We start from the raw sequence: 9217 nt of genomic DNA, 5'->3' as shown, positions 1-9217 counted from the left end.
TGATGTATGTGATGACGTATATAACGTATATGATGATGTATGAGATAATGTATGGGATGTGGTAACATGGATACTATGATTATGTAAAATGTGATATATGTAGAGAGTATGTTGTCCATGATATATATATTTAGGTTATATCCTTCTCTCATGATTCCTGATCCCTCTATTATGTTTGTTTATTTCATTCCTACCTTACATACTCAGTACAATATTCGTACTGACGTCCGTTTTCTTTAATTTTCAATTTTTATTAGTACACAAATTGTTTATAAATTTTATTTAGTGTAGAAATATTATTGGAAATTAGAGACTAATTAATTGTGATTAGATTATTAAGTAAGGATTAATGATTTATTAAAATTAATTAATTTAATTATTGGTTGTGGGCCCCACCCGAAAATTTTAAAAAAAAAGGAAGAAAAGAATAAAAAACAACAATTCAAGAAAATCATTTTGATAAGTCACTAGGAGGGGACACTTGTCCTTTGGTGAGAAAGCTTATAAATAGGATGAATCATGCTATCACATTTCATTTGGCAAAAATTCAATCCAAAAAAAAAAAGAGGTGATAGCAACATTGGATATTGCTCACGGCCAGACATGGATGGAGAAAAAAATTTTGTTTGTTGAGTATTTTGATCAAGTTTCTAGTGCATTACAAGATCAAGGAGGTGATAGCAACATTGGATATTGAGTTGAAGAAGAGGAAATTGTGAAATTGGAGCAATCGAGTGTAGAAATTCCTCCGAGAAAATTTAGGTGAGATTTTCTTATTTTGTGGTGATATTGTGTTAATTGTGTTGTAATGGAATTATTAAAATTGGATTGGATGAAATTGGAAGTAAGAAATTGCATGAAATCGTTGTTATACGAAAGTGTGGGTTGAAAAGGATTAAAAAGGGTTATTGGATTGTTAGAGTTGTTTATGGGTTGTAAGGATTCTATATGAATATTGCTATTGTTGTCATTGTTAGTATTTCTGTGTTAACAGGACGATAATTGGAAATTCGGGCTAGGTGAATATATAGGGGAAATGCTGCCCGATTTCCGTTAAGTCCTTAACTAATGAAAAACCCTAATCGAGAAAGTATAAGTTAAAGAATAAGTTCTATAGGCGATTGGTCACATATTTATGAGCTAGGAAGTATAGTTACTAACGATAGCGCTACTTGTATATTAAATAGGCTAAAGGGGCGACGAAGCGAACGAGATTACGAATAACCTTCAGCAGGCATGTAATGCTATCCTTTCTCTCTTTTGGCATGATCTTTATGAAACAAACAGACGACGAGCATATAACTCCAAAGAAGCTCCTATTCTTAGAGACACTAGGATGGCTAATGTTCTTGATTCCCAGAACACACTTCATTATGTCTTGATACGTGTCTATGATTCTTGAAGTTCTATTTTGATATAATCCATAGTGACATTCGAAGGGTACTTGATATGACTATTGTCTTGATTTTCAAATGATAGTTCATTTTGATATTCTATAGAGTCTCAGATATGACTTAGTTTGCATATGGTTGCTCACTACTCTGCTCGTGCATGTCGTAGTATATCTTTCACCGAGTCCCGAGCCGGGTATGTTCTCGTGCACAGTTTCACTGCATTGATCACCGATTCCCATAATGGGCCGGGTACGATATATGTATATGATGATATGATTATGGCACCGAGACCCATGATGGGCCGGGTATGGTATACGTGTACACGACTTTATTCACCGAGTCCCATAATGGGTCGGGTACGGTATATGATGATATGATGATATGATAATATGATTTTATTCACCGAGTCCCATAATGGGCCGGGTATGGTATATGATAATGATATGCATGATTTTGTTTCGTAAGGCACAGGTACAGTGATTTCTTGGTTATCATACTTGTATCCTGGAATCTCTACTTCAGCTATGATCTTCCTTATTGTATTTCATGCTTTATATACTCAGTACATATCTCGTACTAACCCCCTCTTCTTCGGGGGGGAGGGGGGGCTGCATTTCATGCCCGCAGGTACAGATACTCGCTTTGGTAATCCTCCAGCTTAGGACTCTTACTCAGCTGTCTTGGAGTGCTCCATTGTTCCGGAGCCTAGACTTTTGGTACAGATCCTTTTGATGTATATATGTGTTTATCCAGGGGTACGGCGGGGCCCTTTCCCGTTATATGTCACTGTTGATACGCTTAGAGGTCTGTAGACATATGTGTGGGTTGTGTACAGATGTTGTTTGGCTGTGTTAGCATGACTTATACTTAGGACGTTCCCATAAGTAGTGGCAGCCTTGTCGGCTTGCATATATATATATTTTGGGATGTTGTATGTAGTAGCAGCCTTGTCGGCGTGCATATGTATTTTGGGATGTTCCCGTATGTAGTGGCAGCCTTGTCGGCTTGCGTATTATGTCATGCTTGATTGATTGTGACCCCACAGGAGACAGGTTACTTGATATATATATATATGTGACAGTTCTGAGATGACATTTTGTTTTTACAAGTTTCCATATTATGTTTGGTTTCGAGTTGATTATAGCTAACAGGTGCGTATACGAGTGTCCACCTCGGGCACTAGTCACGGCCTACGAGGTTGGGTTGTGACAACTGTGTTCATGCCCACAGGTAGACAGGGAGGAGATCTTGCTCCAGATTCTTAGAGGCTGTTAGCTGACTGAAAGCACCCCATTGTCCTGGAGGTGCCTGTTATATCCCGTATTTTTGAACGTCAGATTAATTGCTGCGGTGGGACCCACACATCGAGATTTTTTTTGGGACATCTGAAAATTCTTATGAATCACATATGAGAAGTTAAACACAACTCAAGAAGGACCCTTGGGCCAAATCAAAGTGGAAGTCCTCCAAACGAATATTTTTAAGAAAACATTTTCGGGTGATCTGACTTCAAGGGGCAAAAACGGTATTATAAGTTTGGAATTTGGAAAAGTACCAAGAACTAGAAGTTGTAGATAATTGAATTATCTTTCCAACCATAGGTCGTGGGTGCCCAGGTGACGTCGGTACAAGGAGATATGAACGTTTTAAGGTCGAAAGGTCAGTGGGCTAGGCCCAACTCGGGACCAAACCGAGTTGGCCCAAAAAAATCAAAACAAATAATAAGGCCCAAATTTGTGAGGCCCAACCGGCCATGGTTATGGCCCAAGCCCATATTAAATAAAATTTGGTCAATAAATAAGATGACTAAGTCATCTTATTCCACATAATGTTCTAGAAATTTCAGGAAAAGCAAGAACAAGATAGAGGAGAAAAACTTAAGGCCATTTCGGCCAAGAGCAATTTTCACAAGAAAAATTTGCAAAAATTCTCCAAAAATCATTTTCTACCAAGTAAAGGGTGATTAACAAGGTGGAGTTGTTGTTGGAGCAAGAAAAATTCAAAATCATACAAGTTGTCAAGTTGTAGTCAAGTGAGAAGTTGAAGAAGAAAGGTGAGTTTTGATCTTGTTTTATGTGTTATATATGGTTTATATGTGTTGTAGTATGCTAAAATGGATGAAATTCATGAAGGAGAGAAATATAGTATATGGCCGTGTATATATATATATGTGTGTGGGAGTCATGCTTCAATTATTTTAATTAGTGTTTAGTTGTTATTCTTGTGAATGATATGTGGAAAATGGAAGTTGAATGAGTTTGGAGAGAGTGTAGTGATGTATACATGTTGGAGCCGTGTGAGTGTGCATGGTATATGTGGCCGTGTATACTTGATGTATAGTCGTGTATATTGGTGAGTTGTGAAAGAATAATGAGCGAGTTGTAATTAATATCTTAATCGTTGTGTTGTAGATGTTATATCGCAAATAAAGACTTGACAAGTTTGGTGAAGTATTGGCAATTGGAAGTTTGTGTAAATTGAAAATAATGTTTTTGTATGGAAGACATGTAATGGTATTACTATGATGTTGTTGGAATATATGTATTATAAGGTTATTGTTGTTTCATTTGAATTGGAGAGTATTGAAGGAGGTAGAATGTTAATTGAAGTGTTGGAATGCACCTTGAATGGAATATGTGAATTTTTAGTGTGATTGTTGAATTATGTTAATAGTTTGGCCGGGTTTGAATTCCCGGATTGTGATTGATGAGAATTTGGCTATGTTGAATGTTGAGGATGGTATATTTACAGAGGAAGTGCTGCCGAAATTTCGGTAGCCAAGTGGTTCCTTAAGATTCTAACTCTAAGTACCCTAATGAAAGTTTGGGTAAATGTGACCAATTTGCAGATTTTGACGAGATTGCAACGTGAATTCGGAATAGCAAAAGAAGCGGAAAGAGGTATGTAAGGCTTCACCCTTCTTTCTATGGCATGTCTTAGTTGAAATAAGTTGGGTACGAGCCTCGGGGACAACTCGGTTCCCCGGAATCCGCACCTAAAGTTTTCCACTTTTTGTTCAATAGAATTGAACTAGAAAGTGTGCCAATTGTTGGAAACACCTCCTACACCCTTAGAACTTGTATAAATGGGACCCGATTACCCTAAGACCCTCACAAGTAACGCTATGACACGTAACATACGTAAATCGTATACGCTACCTCATCCGGCCCGAGGTGGGCCCGCTACTCTCGGATATTTCCTTACAGTCTTGCTTGACTTACTTGAAGTGAATCCAAAGGGAACCTTTGATCCCGATTTCGATACCAAATGATAAATACTATGACTCCTCTAACGAGGGCACTTCCATGACGATAATGATAACAATGATGTTAGATAACAGAATATGCCTATGATACGTACTACCGGAACGACTCTATGACTGAGATGACTAAGCTAAGTATCTTATGTAAACATGAAAATGATAAACTAATTTTCGAATCTTATTTATATTTCCTAGCTATGACTTTATTTTCTAAAAGATTTCAAAGTCTATGAACTGTCATCTATGATGCCCCGATTTCATTCTACGTTTACTTTAATATTATTCCCCGTTGGTAGTCTCACCTTAAAATACTCGTTCCTTCAAGGTGAGACAAAGCGATCACGAGTATTCTATAATATAATTGGAGGTCACCGACCTTACGTCACTCCGATGACTACATGATTCTTCTTTGGGCTTTCCTGCGTGCCTATGAGACATATGTATATAGGATACGTAAATGCATATAAGACATGTAAATGTATGTAAGACATGTGTATATATTTTTAGAACATGCACATGACGAAAGAGCTAGAGCGCTATAGACCCTGATACATGCACATAATACACGTATATGTATATGACAAAAGCACCAGAGCGCTATAGACGCTGATGTACCTACATGACACACGTATATGTATATGATAAAAGCACCCGAGCGCTATAGACGCTGATGTACCTACATGACACACGTATATGTATATGATAAAAGAGCTAGAGAGCTATAGACGTTGATATATGTACATGATATATGCATATGTATACGGGGGAAATGGAGGTAAGGGCAGAGCGTTATGAACGCATATCCACCTGATCAGTTGGCATTACATGATATGATATCGTCCCGGACGCGGGATGTGTATATTTATGGTTATATGGATCGGCTGCCGACGCCTCGGCAATATGAGATGTCCTATTTTATATGCATATGTATATGAACAAGGAAAGATTCTTAAAGGAAAGCTAAGTACGCATAGCACCTGCCAAGGGTATATATATATACAGGTTATGTTTCTATCCCAGGACATGTGTTGTAACTCTGTTATGTCATTATACATGATTCATATTTTCTGTATATTACTATTCATGCCTTACATACTCGGTACACTATTCGTACTGACGTCCCTTCTTGTGGACGCTGCGTTTCATGCCGCGCAGGTCAGCAGACAGGCGGATTTGATACTTAGAAGCTCTACCAGCAGTGTTGACAGTGCTCCAGTTATTCCGGAGCCTCACTTCCTTGGTACTATTTTGTGTATATATATTCGGGCACGGCAGTACTCAGCCCTTTCTATGTATAAGTGTACTACGTCTAGAGGCTCGTAGACAGTTATGTACAGTCAGTTAAGTACAGTTAGATATATGGTGTTTTGGCATGTTAATGTTCAAAAAAAAAATGGCTCTGTTTACATGGCTTGCTAAGAGGTAAAGGTAAAACGATAGACAAGGGGTGCTCGGTACAAGTATCGGGTACTCGTCACGACCCCTAGACGGGTCGTGACAGAAGTGGTATCAGAGCAGTTCGGTCCTAGGAGTTTGTCTACGAGCCGTGTCCAGTAGAGTCTTGTTTATGGGTGTGTTGCGCGCCACACTTATAAACAGGAGGCTACAGGGCATTTAGGAAATATGACCTTCTTTCTGTCTCAGATCGTGCGATAGAGCCCAGTCATAGGAAATAAGATTCCTTATACTAACCGTCGATTTTCGTAGACGCCTAGTGGTGACGAAAGAAAACAAGTGACGAGATGGCAAGTTACAAAGGTAAGCCTGGATAATTGTTCTGTTACTCGGAACTGGAAGTCCTGGACGGTGGGAATATGATATATAGCCGCATGTTCTCTGAGGTATTATTGATATTTGTTACGTACAGACTGTGAAGAGTAGGAATGGTAAAGAAGATTCCGTAAGAATGGATACGCCTAACAGGAAGGCGCGTGGAAAGGAAATATTGCAAACCGGCAATAGGTGAGATGCGTTGTTCCAGAAAGGTTATGGGTTTGGCATGAAGACGAAGGTGCGATTACTATAATCGGGAATCTGGAAGCCCAAGCCAGGAGGTGGTCATACACACAGGCGAAAGGTGAACATCGGGAACCAAAAGGGTAAAACGGTAATTACAAAAGAAGGGACGTGTTACGAAAATGTTTTGGGAACTGTAAGACTTTGACTTGCTCCAGAGCATGCAATAAAGGTCATGTGAGGAAGCTTACGCGAAAATATCGGCATCAAGGCACCGAATTTCAGTGAAGCTTTTGGGTTAAGCGTGCTCAGGTGGGAGCAATTCCATGATGGGTGACCCCCTGGGAAATATGCTAAAATTTTCACAAATGTGGGAACAAGAGACGAATGTGAAGCTAGGTAGTCCAATGAAAATTAGAGTGTGTGGAGTGGTTACAAACCCTATAAAAGTCATGTAGGCTGAGACGGACAAGACTAACGGAAGAGGAGAAAGCGTGACAGAAAGGGGACTTATTAACGTGGGGCCAACGTTCGGAGCTTACTCAATGAATTTACGACATAAAAGCGACCTAAGCGACATATGAGATGTCTACGAAGGAGACCTCCCCGAAGTATTATGATACACTATGAGGCCAGTTTAACATTCGAGGACGAATGTTCTAAAGGGGGGGAGAATGTTATATCTCGTATTTTTGAACGTCAGATTAATTGCTGAGGTGGGACCCACACATCGAGATTTTTTTTGGGACATCTGAAAATTCATATGAATCACATATGAGAAGTTAAACACAACTCAAGAAGGACCCTTGGGCCAAATCAAAGTGGAAGTCCTCCAAACGAACATTTTTAAGAAAACGTTTTTGGGTGATCTGACTTCAAGGGGCCAAAACGGTATTATAAGTTTGGAATTTGGAAAGGTACCAAGAACAAGAAGTTGTAGATAATTGAATTAGCTTTCTAACCATAGGTCGTGGGTGCCCAGGTGACGTCGGTACAAGGAGATATGAACGTTTTAAGGTCGAACGGTCAGTGGGCTAGGCCCAACTCGGGACCAAACCGAGTTGGCCCAAAAAAATCAAAAAAAATAATAAGGCCCAAATTTGTGAGGCCCAACCGGCCATGGTTATGGCCCAAGCCCATATTAATTAAAATTTGGTCAATAAATAATATGACTAAGTCATCTTATTCCACATAATGTTCTAGAAATTTCAAGAAAAGCAAGAACAAGAGAGAGAGGAGAAAACCTTAAGGCCATTTCGGCCAAGAGCAATTTTCACGAGCCTTAAGGCCATTTCGGCCAAGAGCAATTTTCACGAGAACAATTTGCAAAAATTCTCCAAAAATCATTTTCTACCAAGTAAAGGGTGATTAACAAGGTGGAGTTTTTGTTGGAGCAAGAAAAATTCAAAATCATACAAGTTGTCAAGTTGTAGTCAAGTGAGAAGTTGAAGAAGAAAGGTGAGTTTTGATCTTGTTTTATGTGTTATATATGGTTTATATGTGTTGTAGTATGCTAAAATGGATGAAATTCATGAAGGAGAGAAATATAGTATATGGCCGTGTATATATATATGTGTGTGGGAGTCATGCTTCAATTATTTTAATTAGTGTTTAGTTGTTATTGTTGTGAATGATATGTAGAAAATGGAAGTTGAATGAGTTTGGAGAGATTGTAGTGGTGTATACATGTTGGAGCCGTGTGAGTGTGCATGGTATATGTGGCCGTGTATACTTGATGTATAGTCGTGTATATTGGTGAGTTGTGAAAGAATAATGAGCGAGTTGTAATTAATATCTTAATCGTTGTGTTGTAGATGTTATATCGCAAATAAAGACTTGACAAGTTTGGTGAAGTATTGGCAATTGGAAGTTTGTGTAAATTGAAAATAATGTTTTTGTATGGAAGACATGTAATGGTATTACTATGATGTTGTTCAAATATATGTATTATAAGGTTATTGTTGTTTCATTGGAATTGGAGAGTATTGAAGGAGGTAGAATGTTAATTGAAGTGTTGGAATGCACCTTGAATGGAATATGTGAATTTTTAGTGTGATTGTTGAATTATGTTAATAGTTTGGCCGGGTTTGAATTCCCGGATTGTGATTGATGAGAATTTGGCTATGTTGAATGTTGAGGATGGTATATTTACAGAGGAAGTGCTGCCGAAATTTCGGTAGCCAATTGGTTCCTTAAGATTCTAACTCTAAGTACCCTAATGAAAGTTTGGGTAAATGTGACCAATTTGCAGATTTTGACGAGATTGCAACGTGAATTCGGAATAGCAAAAGAAGCGGAAAGAGGTATGTAAGGCTTCACCCTTCTTTTTATGGCATGTCTTAGTTGAAATAAGTTGGGTACGAGCCTCGGGGACAACTCGGTTCCCCGGAATCCGCACCTAAAGTTTTCCACTTTTTGTTCAATAGAATTGAACTAGAAAGTGTGCCAATTGTTGGAAAAACCTCCTACACCCTTAGAACTTGTATAAATGGGACCCGATTACCCTAAGACCCTCACAAGTAACGCTATGACACGTAACATACGTAAATCGTATACGCTACCTCATCCGGCCCGAGGTGGGCCCGCTACTCTCGGATATTTCCTT

This window comes from Lycium barbarum, chromosome 10, assembly GCF_019175385.1.
Source record: "Lycium barbarum isolate Lr01 chromosome 10, ASM1917538v2, whole genome shotgun sequence".
Lineage (NCBI taxonomy): Eukaryota > Viridiplantae > Streptophyta > Magnoliopsida > Solanales > Solanaceae > Lycium > Lycium barbarum.
The sequence above is the reverse complement of the archived record's forward strand: the minus strand, read 5'-3'. Positions refer to the sequence as shown.